Source organism: Hemicordylus capensis, chromosome 4, assembly GCF_027244095.1.
Source record: "Hemicordylus capensis ecotype Gifberg chromosome 4, rHemCap1.1.pri, whole genome shotgun sequence".
NCBI classification, from domain to species: Eukaryota; Metazoa; Chordata; class Lepidosauria; order Squamata; family Cordylidae; genus Hemicordylus; species Hemicordylus capensis.
The window spans coordinates 284,216,890-284,234,848 of NC_069660.1; the positions used below are offsets into that span (position 1 = coordinate 284,216,890).

Sequence of the window (17,959 nt, forward strand, 5' to 3'; positions counted from 1 at the left end):
TGTAGATATATGATGTACAAACAACCACTTTGTATATAATTGTGCTTTGGCAACGTACTGTATGCTTTGGTAGTTTGATGGTTCAATACAAAAAAATCTTGTCCTATCTTGGAGAAGCCAGGGAGGGAACTTGAAACCTTCTGCTCTTCCCAGAGCGGCTCCACCCCCTGAGGGGAATATCTTAGAGTGCTCACACTTCTAGTCTCCCTTTCATATGCAACCAGGGCAGACCCTGCTTAGATAAGGGGACAAGTCATGCTTGCTACCACAATACCAGCTCTCCTCCTATACACTGGTATGCACACATAACATATGAACAGGGCTATAATCATATTGTAATCTGAGGTTTTATGTTAAAGACTAGTTTCGGTTAAATTGCAACAATTTATTTTTTTTAATTGTTAAATTTATATACCACCTTTCATTAAAAACAATCCCAAAGCGGATTTGTAGAATGGTTGAGGGGAACAGCTTACAAAGAGATGTATTCTCTCTGATGGAGGGAATACTTCTGTCTTATTTTTAAATGAAGGGCATAAGGCTGCAGTTAGCTATTGAAAAAAAATGAAGCTTTTACAAAGAAGCTGTTATTTTTCTTCTGAGATTTTAGAGTGGTTTCTTCTCTGTCCTTCAAGCATGTGAAGTGTTTCCTCCCCCACCCGCCCGCCAGTAGAACTGATACGTGGATAAAAACAAGCCATCTTTTCATCACCTTGAGGAAGCTGTCTTCAGAGGGAGCATCAGGGACCAAGGAACATCACAGATGCCAGTGCCGTGTGAGTCATGCTGAAGCTTCTGTCCTGCTATGTTTTTCCTTCTGAAAGCCAAAATCAATAGATTTAACATTTGTATTTCATTATACAAGGCTGGAAATGTCAGTGTTTCAAGCTAAGAGGATCCTTGCATCTTAGAATAGTTCATACCATACAGTTAGCTTTGGGGTTAGTGGGTGACGGACTGTAAATCTGGAGGGGGGGGGCAGGGCAGAGGATTAGTGGCCACTCTTCTCAGGTCTTTATCTGAGGCTTCAGTAGTGCTTTGAGAGGATTGGATGCTAACGTATTTAAAGACTACAGAACAGAGCATATATTTCCTTCAGATATTTTAAGGCTGCTTTTTCTATTTATTTTTTTAAAATTGCAAAATGGTATAAAATAAAAATAACAATAGCAAAGATAATGAGGCGGTTCCCACAATCAGTGGTAGCTGCCTGGAGAGGGTTAGCGGCTCTCCCAGCAGACGACCAAGCAGTCTGCTCCAGGCGGCCGAACTGGCCACCCACAGGACTGCCGACTCCATTACGGAGCAGCCAGGGGCTGGGGGGGGGATTGTGGGCCACGCATCCCCCGGAAGCTCCAGCATGCCCTGCTTGAGTGCGCAGGGTATGCTGGAGAGACCCCCGAGCTGGGAGGCTGCTTTTAAGCCTCCTGGTCGGAGGTCTACTTGTGAGTTGCCGCAGCACGGAGCCACACTGCAGCAACTCACAATCGTAGAGCCCAGGTTAGTGGACCGCCCACTCCGCTAACCTTGGCTTAGGGGAGGGTTATTTAAGCATGTTAACCGCTTGGAGGCCGCCGGGCTTGCCTGTGAGCCCGGTGGTTGTCACGGTCAGGCGAAATCGGGCTAGGCTCCCCTAGCCCAGTTTCACCTGATCGTGAGAATTGTCTCACCAAATAAAGCAAGATTAGACCCAGCAGATTAAAGCACTAACATGAGCCTTGGAGAATGAAAAAGTCTTCACTTCGTGCCTGAAAGACAGTTCATAAGAACATAAGAACAGCCCTGCTGGATCAGGCCCAAGGCCCATCTAGTCCAGCATCCTTTTTCGCACAGTGGCCCAACAGATGCCTCTGGAAGCCACAGGCAGGAGTTGAGGGCGTGCCCTCTCTCCTGCTGTTACTCCCCCACAACTGGTACTCAGAGGCATCCTGCCTTTGAGGCTGGAGGTGGCCAATAGTCCTCCAACTATTAGCCATTGACAGACCTCTCCTCCATGAAGTTATCCAAACCCCTCTTAAAGCCATCCAGGTTGTTGGCTGTCACCACATCCTGTGGCAGCGAGTTCCACAAGTGGATCACGCGTTGTGTGAAACAATACTTCCGTTTGTTGGTCCTAGACCTCCTGGCAATCAATTTCATGGAGTGACCCCTGGTTCGAGTGTTATGTGAGAGGGAAAAGAATTTCTCTCTCTCCACTTCCTCCACACCATGCATGATTTTATAAACCTCTATCATGTCTCTCCACAGTCGTCTCCCTGCAGTCGTAATGCAGGCACCAGGTGAGACTCCTTAAGAAGGGAATTCCACACCATATAGGCCCCACATATCTATGAATTGTATCACACCAATCCTTTACCAGCTCCATTGACTGCCATATGTTTCCATGATCAATTCAAAATGATGGTTTTAACTTTAAGGGCTTCTGTGGTGTGGGGCTGGGACTTATAAGATTTGCCAACTTGGACTGAAGCTATTCTAGAGATTTGTGGGACTCTTACGAGGGCAGGGGTGCAATCGCTGTCAGAAGAAGAGCTTGCATGGCATGGTTATGATTAAATACCCTTTCCCTGCGGAAGGTGGGGCAGACCATTCCAAAAAGGCACGATCACACTCGGCACGTCCACTTGAAGATCGTGGCCAATGGCTGCCACCCTGGAGACATCCTGACTTCGTTCTTGCCCACAGTCTTGAGCACTACACTGCAGAGGTTGTTGGGATGCAGCCTCGGCAGATCAGGAAGAGGAAGAGGCTCCCCTGCCCTGAATACAAAAATTGCCAGAATGCAGTTCGATGAACGTCTGCGATGCAATTCATGGTTAGAAAAATTAACCATGGGTTTGGCAACCTCTGGTTTCATGTTCCCTGTGAATGTGGTCACCCATTGGTTCACATTATGGGGAAGAGTTGTGGGCAGGGATGTAACAAGGTTGGAGTGGGCCCAGAGACAAGATTTTAAAATGCCCCCCCCTTTAAAAACCAGCTTAAAAGGTTTTGTAAACTGTGGACGATGCAAGTCATTTAATGGTGCTAGAGAAAGACATGCTGTTCTGGTAGCTCCAGGTCTTAAGACTCACATCAATTTCAGAGGATGAATAAAACTGAAGGAAGCCCTGGTGGGTGCATGGCTGGGGGAGTCAGTCATGTGACTTGCCTCTGGGGGCCCCCCAAGGCGGTGGGCCCCCAGACAACTGTATCCCCTTGCCCTATTATAGTTACGCCCCTGGTTGTGGGCAAACTAGTTCAGGATAACTTGTCCACCATTACTGGTCTTTTCACTGAGGGACCTCTGATAAATTTCTAAAGAAGTCCAGTAGATTCGTGAAACACAATCGGCAAATCCTGGCTTGGACAAGGCTTATCATCAAAAAGGCAAGGAAGAAAAGAAGCATGTCCCCTCCTCTTTCAAGTTTAATGGTGTATTTCTTACTGCATCCCCACAGCATGTTCTCTTCTTTTCCCACCACCAGAACTGGTGCTCTTTTCCCTCCTTACCCTCCCATTTCCTTCCGCAACTACAAAGCTCTCTAAAGATCAAAGTCCTTGTGACCCTGAGTTTATACAGGCTTTCTATTTTGCCACTGGATGGTGGCCAGCTGGAGCATGTTTAAAAAAAACACCAAAAAAAGAAAAAACCAACCAAAAAACACAACCCACAAAAAACACCAGTGGGACATGTTTAATTAATGCTCCAAATACAGAGTTTTAATAAAACACTGGAATAGACCTGATGTTGATTGGATGATACCCAATGATGGGACCTGAATGAAGCCATAGCTTTGATGTTAGCAGCTGTTTTATTTTTCTACATGAACATCCTTCCCCCTGCCTTCTCCTCCCCGGTCTGTTTTCAAGGATGCAGCAACCAACCCTTTGCCAGGGGACCTTTGAGGATTCTCTCAATTAGTTTATTAGCAGTTTATTATTGAAAGTCACATATGTTGTGTCATAAATTTGCATGGAGCTTTCAAAACACACAGCAAGGCACATCCTCTCCTCAAGACAATAAACCCATCTGATTTATACTTTTGCACTCCCTTCCATGTACTTCTAGTTGGAAAGTTGGAGTCCTTCACCAGACTGGGACACAGGCCATTAGTAAGTTTTGGGGGGGGGAATGGAGTTCCCAAAAGCCCAGACTGTATGCAAGTTCCAAAAGGCAGCCCCTGGGGAGGGATGATAGTAGCAGGTGATAACAAAAGAACATGCTGGCATGGCAGAGTAATGAATGAAGCCTGCTAGGAGTTATTGCCATTGTGCAAAAGGAGTAGGTAAGAGGTAACAGCAGGGCAGGGTCTGAAGACGTTGCTCACCATAAACTAGCTAGTGATACCGCTCAAATACAGCTCCATCAGCTCTAAAATTATGTAGCCACACTGGGCTTTGCTCCCTTCTCCCATAATTATTTCTGCAGATGCCCTTGAGAGTGGATAGGCTAATTCAATAAATAACTGTGCTGGCCTCAGCCATTGCTGGGTAAATTGTGCTGTCTGGAGATTGGAGGGAAACATGGTAAGCTCCAACACACATGCATTCACACCCTTGTGCGCGCGCACACACACACACACACACACACACACACACACACACACACACACACACACACAGCAGGTAGAAAAGCAAAGCAAACAAGCAATAAACCTGCTAGAAGCCCAGCAGGGGTGAGGAAGAATCCAGCTGTTTCCCCCTTCAGTGCTGCCTGGGGTGAGAGGCCAGGTGGATGCGACCGTCGGTTCATTCTGATGTGGCCGTTGGTTCCTTCTGCTGTTATGTGCCTGCTTCTGTGTGCCCTGTGGGGCTGTGGCCTGCTGCCTCTGTGTAACATCTGTAGGGAGTGAGTGGGGTGTGCGTGCAGGCCCGGGACCAGCTCCTGAGTGACTCAGCAGTTCCTGGAGTCACCTGTCCAGCTTTGGGCCTTTGCAGGAACACTACCTGTCGCCCCTTTGGGGGAGCCATTTTGGGGGACGAGGGTGAGGGCCAGGATGTTTGGCCCAAGGTCCTTCGTGGGTGTGTAAAGGTGGGTCAGTATTTTAACTCAGCTTCCTTTTGAAATATTGGTTGAGTTGAGTTGAGTTGAGTTAATGTGTCTGGGTCTTTCTGGAGATGGGGAGACAGAGAGTGTATCCACTGATTATGGGGCAGCTATTCCAGTGGTGGTAGGGAATAGAAGAAGTAGCATTGACAGGTCAGCAGGCTGTTGCAGAGGAAGGGAAACCAGAAACCTAATTGCTGTCTCCCCTTCTCACTGTCCTGACATCTCTTTGACCTTGGAAAGCAATGCTAACCACCCACAGAACCTTGTCTTGCTCCTTTTTAATGCCAGGTCAGTCCCAAATAAACCTGAAATCATCCATGATTTGATTCTGGATGAAGGGGCAGACCTGGTATGTATTATGGAGACTTGGTTGGGGAAGGCTGGTGGCCCAGTCTGGTCCCAGCTTCTCCCTCCAGAGTACTCTGTTGAGGAGCGGGGGAGGGGGAGTGGGCAGAGAGGTAGAGTGGCTTTGGTCTACAAGAACAATATCTCCCTTGCCAGGATCCCTGTTGAAGTGTCTGACCATATTGAATGTGTGTACCTAAGTTTGGGGACCAGGGATAGATTGGGACTTCTGTTGGTGTACCAATCACCCTGCTGCTCAATGGAGTCCCTAACTGAGCTGAAGGACTTGGTCTTGGGCTTAGTGTTGGAGTCTCCCAGGCTTGTGGTGCTGGGGGACTTCAATGTTCACTTTGGGACCAATTTGTCCAGGGCGGCTCAGGAGTTCATAGTGGCCATGACAACTATTGGCCTATCCCGAGTGGTCTTGGGACCAACACATATTGCTGGTCACATGCTTGATCTGGTCTTTCACTCTAAACAGGGTGGTGTTCCGTGGGTAGGGACCCCTGTGATTTCCCCATTGTCATGGATGGACCACCATCTGGTTAAGGGTCCAACCTCACGACCATGTCCCACCTCTACAGGGGTGAAGGGCCCGTTAGGATGGTCCTCCCAAGAAGGTTATTGGATCCAATAGGATTCTAATAAGCCTTGGAGGGACTTAGTGTTGGCTCTACTAGTGACCCTGTCGACACTGTGGTAGAGAATTGGAATAAACTACTCACCAGGGCAGTGGACACGATTGCTCCTAAGCGTCCTCTCCAACCTACTTCGAAACTGGCCCCTTGGTATACGGAAGAACTATGAGGGTTGAAGCAGTGAGGTCGACAACTAGAGCACAAGTGGAGGAAAACACCACTTGAATCCGACAAATTATTACATAGAAAGCATTTGAAGATCTATGCTGAGGTGATATGTGCAGCAAAGAAGCAACTCTTCCTCCCGTTGAGTCCGCAAAGTTCATGTCCAGCAGAGTTGTTCAGGGTTGAAGGGGCTAATGTGCCCCCTTGAATCAGAACTTAGAAAAAACAGTTATTCGCTGTGATGTTTTTAATGAGTTTTTTGTGGGCAAAATGTCTCGTGTTCGGGCTGACTTAGATTCAAACTCCACAATTGTTACAGAGTCTGATAGTGGGGTGTCCATTAGCTCCTCTTATGTGAGGATCAATTCCAGTTCGTGACTCCTGAGGATATGAACAAGTTGCTTGGAATGGTGAGGCCTACCACCTGCCCTCTTGATCCTTGCCCAATATGGCTTATACAATCTGGCAAGGAGGCTGTTGTAGAGGGCCTGGTAGAGATTATGAATGCTTCTCTGAGGGAGGGCAGGATGCCTCCTTTTCTTAAGGAGGCAATCATTAGACAGCTTCTGAAGAAGCCTGCCTTCTTCCCTCAGTTAAACAATTACAGGCCTGTCTCCAGCCTTCCATGGTTGGGCAAGGTGATTGAGAAGGTGGTGGCCTCCCAGCTCCAGGCGGTGTTGGAGGAAACTGATTATCTAGACTCATTTCAAACTGGCTTTTGGGCAGGCTATGGGGTGGAGACTGCCTTGATTGGCCTGATGGATGATCTCCAATTGGGAATTGACAGTGGGAGTGTGACTCTGTTGGTCTTTTTGATCTCTCAGCAGCTTACAATACTATTGACCATAGTATCATTTTGGAACGTCTGAGGGGATTTGGGGTGGGAGGCACTGCTTTTTAGTGGTTCTGCTCCTACCTCATGGGCAGATTCCAGATGGTGTCCCTTGGATGCTGTTGTTCTTCCAAATCTGAACTTTCCTATGGTGTCCCTCAGGGCTCCATATTGTCTCTGAAGTTGCTTAACATCTACATGAAACTGCAGGGAGAGACCATCAGGGGATTTGGTGCAGGGTGTTATCAATATGCTGATGACACGTAAATCTATCTCTCCATGTCAACATCATCAGAAGAAGGCATAACTTCCCTAAATACCTGCCTGGAGGCAGTAATGGGCTGGAGACTGTTGGAGACTGTTGTTCTCTTGCAGACTTTGTTCTTCCAAATCTGGATGAGTAATAGGCTGGATGAGGGATAACAAACTGAGGAATTATATGGTCTCTCCTAGATGACCCAGAGACCAACTTGGCCGCTACATTCTGGACCAACTGAAGTTTCCGGAGTTAGTACAAAGGCATCCCCACATAGAGCACATTGCAGTAATCCAGCCTAAAGGTTACCAGCATATGTACAGTACCAACGTTTTGAGGTCATTCATCTCAAGAAACAGACGCAGCTGGCGTATCAGCCAAAGTTGATAAAAAGAACCTCTGGCCACTGCCTCAACCTGGGAAACCAGGTAGAGGGTCACATCCAGAAGCACCCCCAGACTGAGTACCTGTTCCTTCCAGGGGAGCATGACCACATCCACAACTGGCAAATCAAAATCGTCTCCCGAGTTCCAACCCCATGCAACAAGTGCCATAATCTTATCTGGATTCAGCCTCAGTTTGTTATCCCTCATCCAGCCCATTACTGCCTCCAGTATTAAGGGAAGTTATGCCTTCTTCTGATGATGTTGACATGGAGAAATAGATTTGGGTGTCATCAGCATATTAATAACATCCTGTACCAAATCTCCTGATGATCTCTCCCAGTGGTTTCATGTAGATGTTAAACAACATTGAAGACAATATGGAGCCCTGAGGGACATAATACGGAAGTTCAGATTTGGAAGAACAGCAGTCTCCAAGAGACACCATCTGAAATCTGCCCATGAGGTAGGAGTGGAACCACTGCAATGCAGTGCCACCCACCCCCAATTCCCTCAGACGTTCCAGAAGTCTACTACGGTCAATAGTATTGAAAGCCTCCGAGAAATCCAAGAGGATCTTCATCTTAATGGTTTTAATGATCTTGGTTTTAGTGGTCTTGTGAAGTAGCCTACAGAGTGCATAAAGACTTGAAGAATTCTCTTTTGAGGCAAGGAGCAGGACCAGGAGCGGCCAGTGAGGGCAGCTCCAGGGGTGGCGGCGAGAGGCACCTTTAAGGAATAAGAAGCAGGTGCTTACCAGTGTGTAAGCAGCACCTGCAGCCTGTGGCACTCCACCCAGAATCCCACACGGGATCCCATCACTCTGCCTGGCGTCCAGGGAAGTAGTGACGTAGCCCTAGCCTCTGCGCATGCGTGGAGCCTTCACACACGCACAGAGACCAGAAGCATGCCACGGCCACGCCAGTTGCCGGGAGGAGTGCCGCCGCCCCGCGCAGGATTGCTGGCCGAACGCGGCAGTTTGCAGGTGCTGCTTAAACACTGGTAAGCACCTGGTTCTTATTCCTTAAAGGTGCCTCTCACCTCCACCTCCCCCGGCACTGCCCTCACTGGCTGCTCCTGAGCAGGATTAGGCTATCTTTTTGCCCTTCTGGGCCAGCAGCTCTATGGAGTCTTTTTGAAACTAATGCTCCTGTTTTCATCAAAGAAACATGGCTGGTTCTGCTCTGCCCTGATTGGTTTGCGTTTCTCTGGCTTTCTTGCCCAGAGAAATCCAACTGTCATTTAATATCACCAGCCATTTATCTCCCCTTTCCTATTTGTCTATTTGCATTTGCAAATTTGGAGCTAATTCCTTATATGACAGCTTGCTTAATGAGTTTGTCTCCTGGACTTGGAATAGCATTTTAAATCCTTTTCATGGAGTTCTAAATCCTTTCCAGCCATTAATGTCTTATCAGTGAGTGTCTCATTGAACAACAAGTATAATTCTCAGTTCATGCTGTGTTAACACCAGTTGAATTTAGCACAGTTGCTTCTGATATACTAAACACAAGAGGAGCTGTGACTGTTCTGTATTCTGTTGCCATAGAATATTATGCTTGGAACAATTTTTTTCTTGTTAAATTAAGATCTTTTGCTTGTAGGGAATTTTATTTTATTTTTTATTTAACATTTACATTTTTACTCACAAATCTTAGTGATGTCTATTGTACTGTCATCGTCGTCATCAGTTTGGAACTACCAGACGTTTATTAATCAAAGATCCAATTCTCATCACAAACCTGGCATAAAGAAAGACCACCCCTGTTTGACTCACCACAATAAGTAGGGTCAAACCCATGTGCCTTGCTCACATTGGAGCTGATGGACAAAGTTAGTGCAGCAGCTAAAAGGTTCAGATTCCACCTCTGTCACAAACTCCGTTCTCCCAGCCTTTCCCACTGCATCTGCAACATGGGGATAACAATGCTGGCCTATCTCAGTGATTGCCTGCTGCTATGATTGCACAATTCCTGATAACATTTACATTTCACATTCCCGTTTCTTTTTCTGGGCCCGTTCCTTTACTCTTGTGTTTTTAATTTACTTAGATCATGAACTTTCAGGGGCTTTAATAAATTCTATGCAAAATACTGTATGTATGTATGTATGTATGTATGTATGTATGTATGTAGATCTAATTTAATTAAAAGGACAGGAGAGCTGGTCTTGTGGTAGCAAGCATGACTTGTCCCCTTAGCTAAGCAGGGTCCACCCTGGTTGCATCTGAATGGGAGACCACATGTGAGCACTGTAAGATATTACCCTCAGGGGATGGAGCCACTCTGGGAAGAGCAGAAGGCTTCAAGTTCCCTCCCTGGCTTCTCCACGATAGGGCTGAGAGAGTTTCCTGCCAATCTGTGTAGACAATACTGAGCTAGATGGACCAATGTGTATATGGCAGCTTCCTAGGTTCCTAATATACTGCCTGACTCCAAGGCTCTAGTTCTTTATCTTAAGAACTAATGCATAATAGTTAAGAGTGGCATGAGACTTTTAAAGAGGGCAGCCCGAAATGCAAATTGCCCCTGCTTCAACAGCCTGGCCCTATTTTGAGTTGGGTCCTTCAAACTGAGCCCAACTCAAAATGAAGTTGTGCTGTGCTGCTGCTGCAATCCTGCCCTCCTTGCTAGTTCTTCCCCTTTCCCCCTAACAAAATTGCATTTTCCTCTTGGAGAAGGGGTAAAAGCATCAGGGGGGTCATTTCCTCCCCAGAGAGGCCTTGCAAAACCTTTTCTTAGCAGGAACTGATATGCAGAGTGTCACTTTCTGTTGGGGATCATGGGGCTTTCTCATTACACATCCCAGGGCAGACTCCAGGTTTCAGCCAGCCACCGGCAAAATGCTCTCTGTGGGCCCACTCCTGTTTGGGGAGGGGAGTCCTTCTGGATTGCAATAACCTGCGCAATGTGAAAAACCCATGCACAAGTTTCAAGCGCATGCACGTTTACTCACCCTCCACATACTTCCGCAGGCTTGTCTTCCTCCACAGCATGAATTCATTATCTGTCCAGATGCCAAGCAAGGTCCTCATATGATTTGTGTAGTGCCATCCATTGCTCAGCTAGTTACTGGTTCTTCTTGAAAAGCAAAGTATTGGTTCTTCTTGGGAAATAGTTATTGGTTTGTCTTGGAAAGCAAGAGTTGGCCAGCAGGTGGCATGGCAAAAATCATATGAGAACTCTGCTGGATGTCTGTGCATAGTGTGAATTTACACTGGGAAGGAAGACAGGAACCTGCAGGAGTGGCGATGGATGAGTAAACTTGTGTTTGGAACTTGCTCTCAAGCTTCTCACATCATAAAGCTTATTTCCATCTGGAAGGACCCTAGGTGGGCCATGAGAGAGTCATCACACCACCACACAAAGGGGATGGGCACAGAGGTTATCTCAGAGGTGAGCAATGGGCCATTCTGAGGTGATGCCAACCTCTGCTGCAAAACATCAAATCAGCATAGAAGATTTTGTGTTGGCAGGTCAGCAGGATGTTACAGGGTAGGGCAGATCAGAAATTTAATAGCTGTTTCCCCTTCAGTTGGTCCAAAATGCAGTGGCTAGATTGGTCATATGAGAGAGAGAGAGAGAGAGAGAGAGAGAGAGAGAGAGAGAGAGAGAGAGAGAGAGCACATATTGTACCTGTTTTAAAACAACTGCTTTGGTTACCAATAGGTTTCCAGGTAAAATAAAAAGTGCTGGTAATTGCCTTTAAAGCCCTCAACAGCTTAGGACTGGGTTACCTGGGAGAGAGTCTTCTTCTGCATGATCCCCACCACACATTAAGATCATTGAGGGAGGTCCATCCCTGAATGCCATCAGCCTGTCTGGCAGTGACTCGGAAGGTATACGAGTCACTCCTCTGAAGTTGCTCCTGAGCTGTGGAATGCTCTCCCTATAGGTATTCATGGTTTAACATCTTTACCAGCCTTCAAAAGAATCCTTAAGACACATTTTTTAGCCTGGTTTTAGTGATCTTGGAATGTTTTAAATTGTTGTTTTAACAGTTTGTGTTTTATTTTGTCTTTATTGAGTTTATTTTTGTGAACCACCTAGAGCCTTTGGAGTCAGGTGGTATATAAATTAAATTTAACAACAACAACAGCAACAACATTGATAACAAAATTCTGGCATCCCAGGTTCTTGGGAAGGACTTGATGTCTGGATAAAACAAACCAGTCAATAACACCTGTTTGTCTGTGCAAACAAGAAATGATGATGATGATGATGATGATGATGATGATGATAAGAATGGCAACTTGAAGAAAGAAACAGAGGGTCTAATATTGGCTGCACAAGAACAGGCACTAAGAACAAATGCAATGAGAGCAAAAGTTGAAAAATCAACAACAGCAAGTGCCACCTTTGTAAAGAAGCAGATGAAATTGTGGACCACCTAATCAGCTGCTGTAAAAAGATTGCACAGACTGACTACAAACAAAGGCATGACAAGGTAGCAGGGATGATACACTGGAACATCTGCAAAAAATACAAGCTACCTGTAGCCAAAGATTGGTGGGACCATACAACTGAAAAAGTGGTAGAAAACGAAGATGCAAAAATATTATGGGACTTCCGACCACAAACAGACAAACATCTGCCACACGATACACCAGATATACAGTAACTGTAGTCGAGAAGAAAGGAAAACAAGTCAAAATAATCGACATAGCAATACCAGGGGATAGCAGAATAGAAGAATAAGAAATAGAAAAAATCACAAAATACAAAGATCTACAAATTGAAATTGAAAGGCGGTGGCAGAAAAAGACCAAAATAATCCCAGTGGTAATTGGCACCCTAGGTGCAGTTCCAAAAGACCTTGAAGAGCACCTCAACACCATAGGGGCCATAGAAATCACCATCGGCCAATTACAAAAAGCAACTTTACTGGGAACAGCCTATATTCTGCGACGATATCTATAATAATAACAGCAACAACATTGACAATAAAATTCAGCCATCCCAGGTCCTTGGGAAGGACTCGATGTCTGGATAAAACAAACCAGTCAATAACACCTGTCTGACTGTGTAAACAACAACAACAATAAATAATTTCCAGCTATGGAGAGGCTGTGGGGCCTCTTGTCTGTGGAAGTGAGCCCTCCACTGCCTTTTACTCACCCCCCTTCCTCAAGTTAAGAATATTTTTGCTTGGGGAAAGCAAGCGGAAGACTGGCAGGAGCCTGTAGTTTAATCAAGTGGGCTCCCCCCCCCCCATGTTTCTAAACTAAATGCTTCATGCTTAAATAATCCCTCCAAATTTTTCTGACATTCAATGGGAACACTAGAAAAGCACAATGGTGATGGGGAGCGGGCAGAATGTAGGAGGCTCACACATCACAAATAATAATCACTCAGAGAGTGTATGTGAAGCACTTTGAACACTCAAAAGCACTACTTTTTTAATACACAAAGGGAATCCTTGATATATTAATCACACCTGTGGTTCTGTCCCTCTGGTTATTGGGTAAAGAGATGGGGCCTGACAAGATGTATAAACTGGGCTCCTTTGTACCACAGGGAATGCATCTTTCTGGGAAAGACCTCTGCCTTAGCCTTCTCAGACTTCTTCCCAAGGCTAAGCTTACAGAGACTAAAGCAGCCTGTTGGGAATTCTCCTATGCTGACAGCCTCCCTTGTTTTGTGTGTTTTGCCGAGATATACTGCCCAAACCCAACATTAGTGTTGTAGGAGCTATAGTTTCAGCCCTTGTCTTGCAAAAGCTATGGGCCTCTTCCGGGCCAGGTGTGTCAGAATGGCTCCAAAGTCTTGTGCCTCCAAGGACTTCAATGAGGCTGAAGCCAGCACAACTGGCTGTGAATGAAGATGGCCAACCTGGCTCTGTTGCTTTCTTAATGGAGCCATATTCCTGGCATCTGAATGACCAGTCCACTTATCCAAATAGATTCAACAAGGACTACGTACGTGGTGCTGGCTAGCTAGTGGTGTGCATGGAACTGGCAATTGCCAGTTCGAAGGATGGGGGAGGGGCTAGCATTCAGCTTTAAGGACCGGGGAGGGTTCTCCCCCCCTGCCCCCGCATTTCCCTCACCAGCGCTGTATCTACAAACAGTCCCACAAGGCAGCAGCGTACCTTCTTGCTGCCCTGGTGTTACATTAGACCGGAAGTGCCCGGTGCTGGAAGTAACCAGAAGTTGTGATGCATGCACGCATACTGGGCACTTCCATGTACTTCCAGTCCGACAGACACCGGGGCAGCAAGGAGGTACGCTGCTGCCCTGCAGGACCATTTTTAGACACAGTGCTTGTGGAGGAAATGGGGGGGGGCTAAGAGCACGCTCCCCGGTCCTTAAAGTGACCCCCCCTTCGAACCAGCTGAACCACTGGACTTTTGAACTAGCACTAGCACTAGCACTTATATTTCTATACCGCTTTATAGCCGGAGCTCTCTAAGCGGTTTACAATGATTTAGCATATTGCCCCCAACATTCTGGGTACTCATTTTACCGACCTCGGAAGGATGGAAGGCTGAGTCAACCTTGAGTCAACCTTGAGCCCCTGGTCAGGATCAAACTTGCAACCTTCTGGTTACAGGGCGGCAGTTTTTACCACTGCGCCACCAGGGGCTCTTCCATAAAAGGGCCTCCGAACCGGTTTGTGCACATTCCTGGTGCTGGCTGTGTATTTTCTGTAGTCTCCCCGCTATTCCTAGGAAAGGAAAAACACCAGTGAAAGAGTTCCATTCATACTCAGCTTGGAGTATGCTGGTCAGGATAAGTGAAAGTGGGGAATGAATCGGACTTTTGCTTCTTTCCTCTACCCAAGATTGGCCTGCTAGTCTGCCCAACTGCTGGCCACTGTAGTAAAGTCATCACAAGGTGACTTCCCCCATTGTATGCATGATGAACCTATTTTTCCCGAATGCACCCTCATAGGGTGAGACCTGGCAACTGCCTCAAGAAGTCACATCAAACTGTAGAGGAGGAATGGTTATGGGAGAACGATATCAAATGAATTATCTGTATTCCTTTAAGGGGAGAGTCTGTACAAATTACAGGACAGGACAGGTAGTGTCTGCTTCCCTCACATCTAAACATACCAATCTATCTCTCACATTTTTATACTGCCTAGTATGTGGATCTCTAGGTGGTGTACAAAGTTAAAAGCACAATGGTGGCATTGTTCCTAAGAGAACAGGTTGAGGTTCTTCCTGGAAGCAAACAGAGAAGGAGGCATATTCCAAAGCCATTTATCATTTATCAGACGATAATGGTTGAGATGCCAGTTTTGGGGAGCGGGTATATTACATTTTTTTTGTTCATATCTGCTCATGATCAATTTTTGGAAAGATGGAATGTTAAATATTAAGGAAGGGATAAGTTGTGATCTAACTTTAACTTAGGATCCAAAGGCACTTCTTTTTGGATATAGAAAGGAGGAAGTTCTGAAAGAGGATTTAGAGATGATTGCTTATCTCTTAATTGCAGCAAGGATTTGTAGAGCAAAAATGTGCCAAACAAATATGCTGGGGGAAAGTGGTGCGCCAACAAGGCTGGATTAATTTAAAACATATTTGGAAAATCATATTTATGATCAAACTTACATAATACAAGAAATCTAAAGAGAAAGATACTATAGACACATTTGTACACATTGTTTATTCAATACTGAAATGAAAAAAGTACAAGATTCTGTACATCCATATGAGATACTTTCTGGGATATAACAATTCTGGAAATATGGTATGTTTGCAAATAATATTATTAATAACAAAAATAATTTTTAAAAAAGAAGTGAACTTGAAGTCAACATTATTTTTCCCTGTTAAGTCTTGTGGTGGCAAGCATGAATTGTCTCCTTTGATAAGCATGATCTACCCTGGTTTGTATGTGAATGGGAGACTCCATGTGTGAACACTGTCAAATATTCCCCTTAGGAGATGCGGCCACTCTGGGAAGAGCACCTGCAGGCTTGCATGCAGAAGGTTCCAAGTTCCCTCTCAAGATAGGGCTGAGAGAGATTCCTGCCTGCAACCTTGGAGAAGCTGCTGCCCATCTGGGTAGGCAATACTGAGCTAGATGGACCAGTGGTCTGACTTAGTATAAGGCAGCTTCCTACATCCCTATGTTCCAGTCCCCATCACATGAGGGCATATTCTACTGCACACTTCAGCAACAAAAAAGGAATGTTCAGCCTATGGTGATTTCGCTCCATGTCAAAAAATGAATATAAGAATTAGGCCTTCCCCCTCCATGGATGATTATTCTTTGCACATTCCCCTGTTTTATTTGTATCCTTGCCTAGATGGCTTCACTCCTATTCAAAGTACTATGAGTATGGATGGAACTGGTTTTGCCAGTTCAGTTTGAATCTGGACCGGATTCGAACTGGCCCGGTTTGGTCTCAGGCTCGTCTGAACTGGGCCTGATCCAGTTTGGCCATCGAACTGGGCTGAACCAGTTCAAAGGCCGGTTCAGGGGAATACTTGTAAAGGGGGATCTGGCAAGGAAACATACCAGCGGGAATTCGAACTAGCAACCTCTTGCTCCCTAGGCAAGTTACTTTCCCGCTGCACCATTAGGCAGGTATTTACACACCTCTACAAAGGACTATTTTAGAACAGCAAACACATACATTAACATACACTAAGTGAGCAGCAACTGGCTTTTCTGCCTAGAAGAAATGTCGCCCCTAATTCTTTTCTTCACTGTGTGTCAGCTGCTTCGTCCTCTAACAGTTTTGCAAGACTATTACATAACGTCTGAAAAGAGAAAATTAGCTTAACAATGGAAGTGAAGATGCCACTTTAAAAAGCAATGAAGGCAGACAAGCTCATGACAGCGCACTGAACCATAGCTCAAACTTTTTGATTACACATAGGATGAACAATCTGAGAGTAATAAAAATGCATAAAGCTACATCGCTGGCATATTTATTTATATACATGTGCACACAGAGGAGGCAGAAGCAATGCAAATGGATACACAAATAAAAAGCTGGAAACCTTGAAAGAGACTTCTAGTCCCTTGATGTTGCAGAACATGGTTCAGAGTAGAAGGATTTCATTGAATAATATATTTAAAAATATGAAAACACCCCATCCACAAAGTATGGTTATTGTGATGCAAATAATGCTTATATAGATGGGATCATACTGCAATTTCTTATTTGGATAAAATGCACCAAAATCATCCCTGGGTCTATTGGAGTTATGCTATGAAGGAAGATTTTCTGAATCTGACCACTAAAGTTCTATGAACAGTGACATACTCCATGTTGTTTTGGCGACATTAGCACATTTTATTTCATGATTAGTTAGCAATTTATACTCTGTTTCTCAGTTTGATGGTAATGCAAACCAATAGTTAAACAGACACCATTTATCTTGCTTTTACTGGAAAGGGTGTTTCAGTGCATTTTATTTCTGCAGAACAGACTAGGATCTTCACTCCATGATGAACAGCAGAGTCCACCTTGGTTTGCATCTGCAAACCAAATTCAATTGTTGATGGCGGTCTTGTCCCCCATGCTGTTTAACATCTACATGAAACCCCTGGGAGAGGTCATCCATGGACTTGGACTGAATTGTCAGCAATATGCAGATGATACTCAGCTCTATCTGTCCTTGTCACCTGATCCTAGGGAGGCAGTGGATGTCCTGAATCAGGGGCTGGAGGCCATAATGGGTTGGATGTGGGCTAATAAACTGAGATTGAATCTGGACAAGATGGAGGTAATGTTGGTCAGTAGGAGAGCCAATCGATGAGGAGATTCTACTGGTTCTGGAGGGGGTTGCACTCCCCTTGAAGGAGCAAGTATGCAGCTTGGGGGTATTGCTGGACCCAGCTCTGTTTCTGGAAGCTCAGGTGCAGGTGGTGGCAGGTGTGCCTTTGCATGGCTTCGGCTAGTGCACCAGCTGCATTCCTTTCTCGTGAAGGCAGATTTGGCCACAGTTACCCATGCCTTAGTCACGTCATGGCTGGATTACTGTAGTGCTTTCTATGTGGGGATGCCCTTGAATGATATTAGGAAACTGCAGCTAGTGCAAAATGAAGCAGCTAGGATTTTATCTAGAGCTGCCCACTGGGATCACATCACACCCATTTTGAAAGAGTTGCACTGGCTGCCAATTTATTTCTGGGTCCAACTCAAGGTGCTTGTTTTGACCTTTAAAGCCCTTAACGGTTTGGGCCCAGGATATCTGAGGGACCGCCTGCTCCCAAGGGTTGCTGCCCGCTTGATGAGGTCATCTGAGGGAACTCTGCTCTGGGTGCCATCAATGAGGGAGACTCACCTGTTGTGCATCCGGGACAGGGCCCCTGAAGGGCAGCGGCCTGGGTTCTTTGAACTC

General features: G+C 45.7%; 1 long non-coding RNA gene across 1 annotated transcript in view; it reads left to right on the forward strand.

The window, feature by feature from the left end:
• The first annotated feature begins 653 nt into the window (after nucleotides 1-653).
• The window catches only part of LOC128324340 (uncharacterized), a 32,014-nt gene continuing 14,708 nt past the window's right edge, over nucleotides 654-17,959 (forward strand). The window contains exon 1 of the long non-coding RNA XR_008306798.1: nucleotides 654-776. This is a non-coding gene — a long non-coding RNA (uncharacterized LOC128324340). The remainder of the gene's footprint in view (nucleotides 777-17,959) is intronic.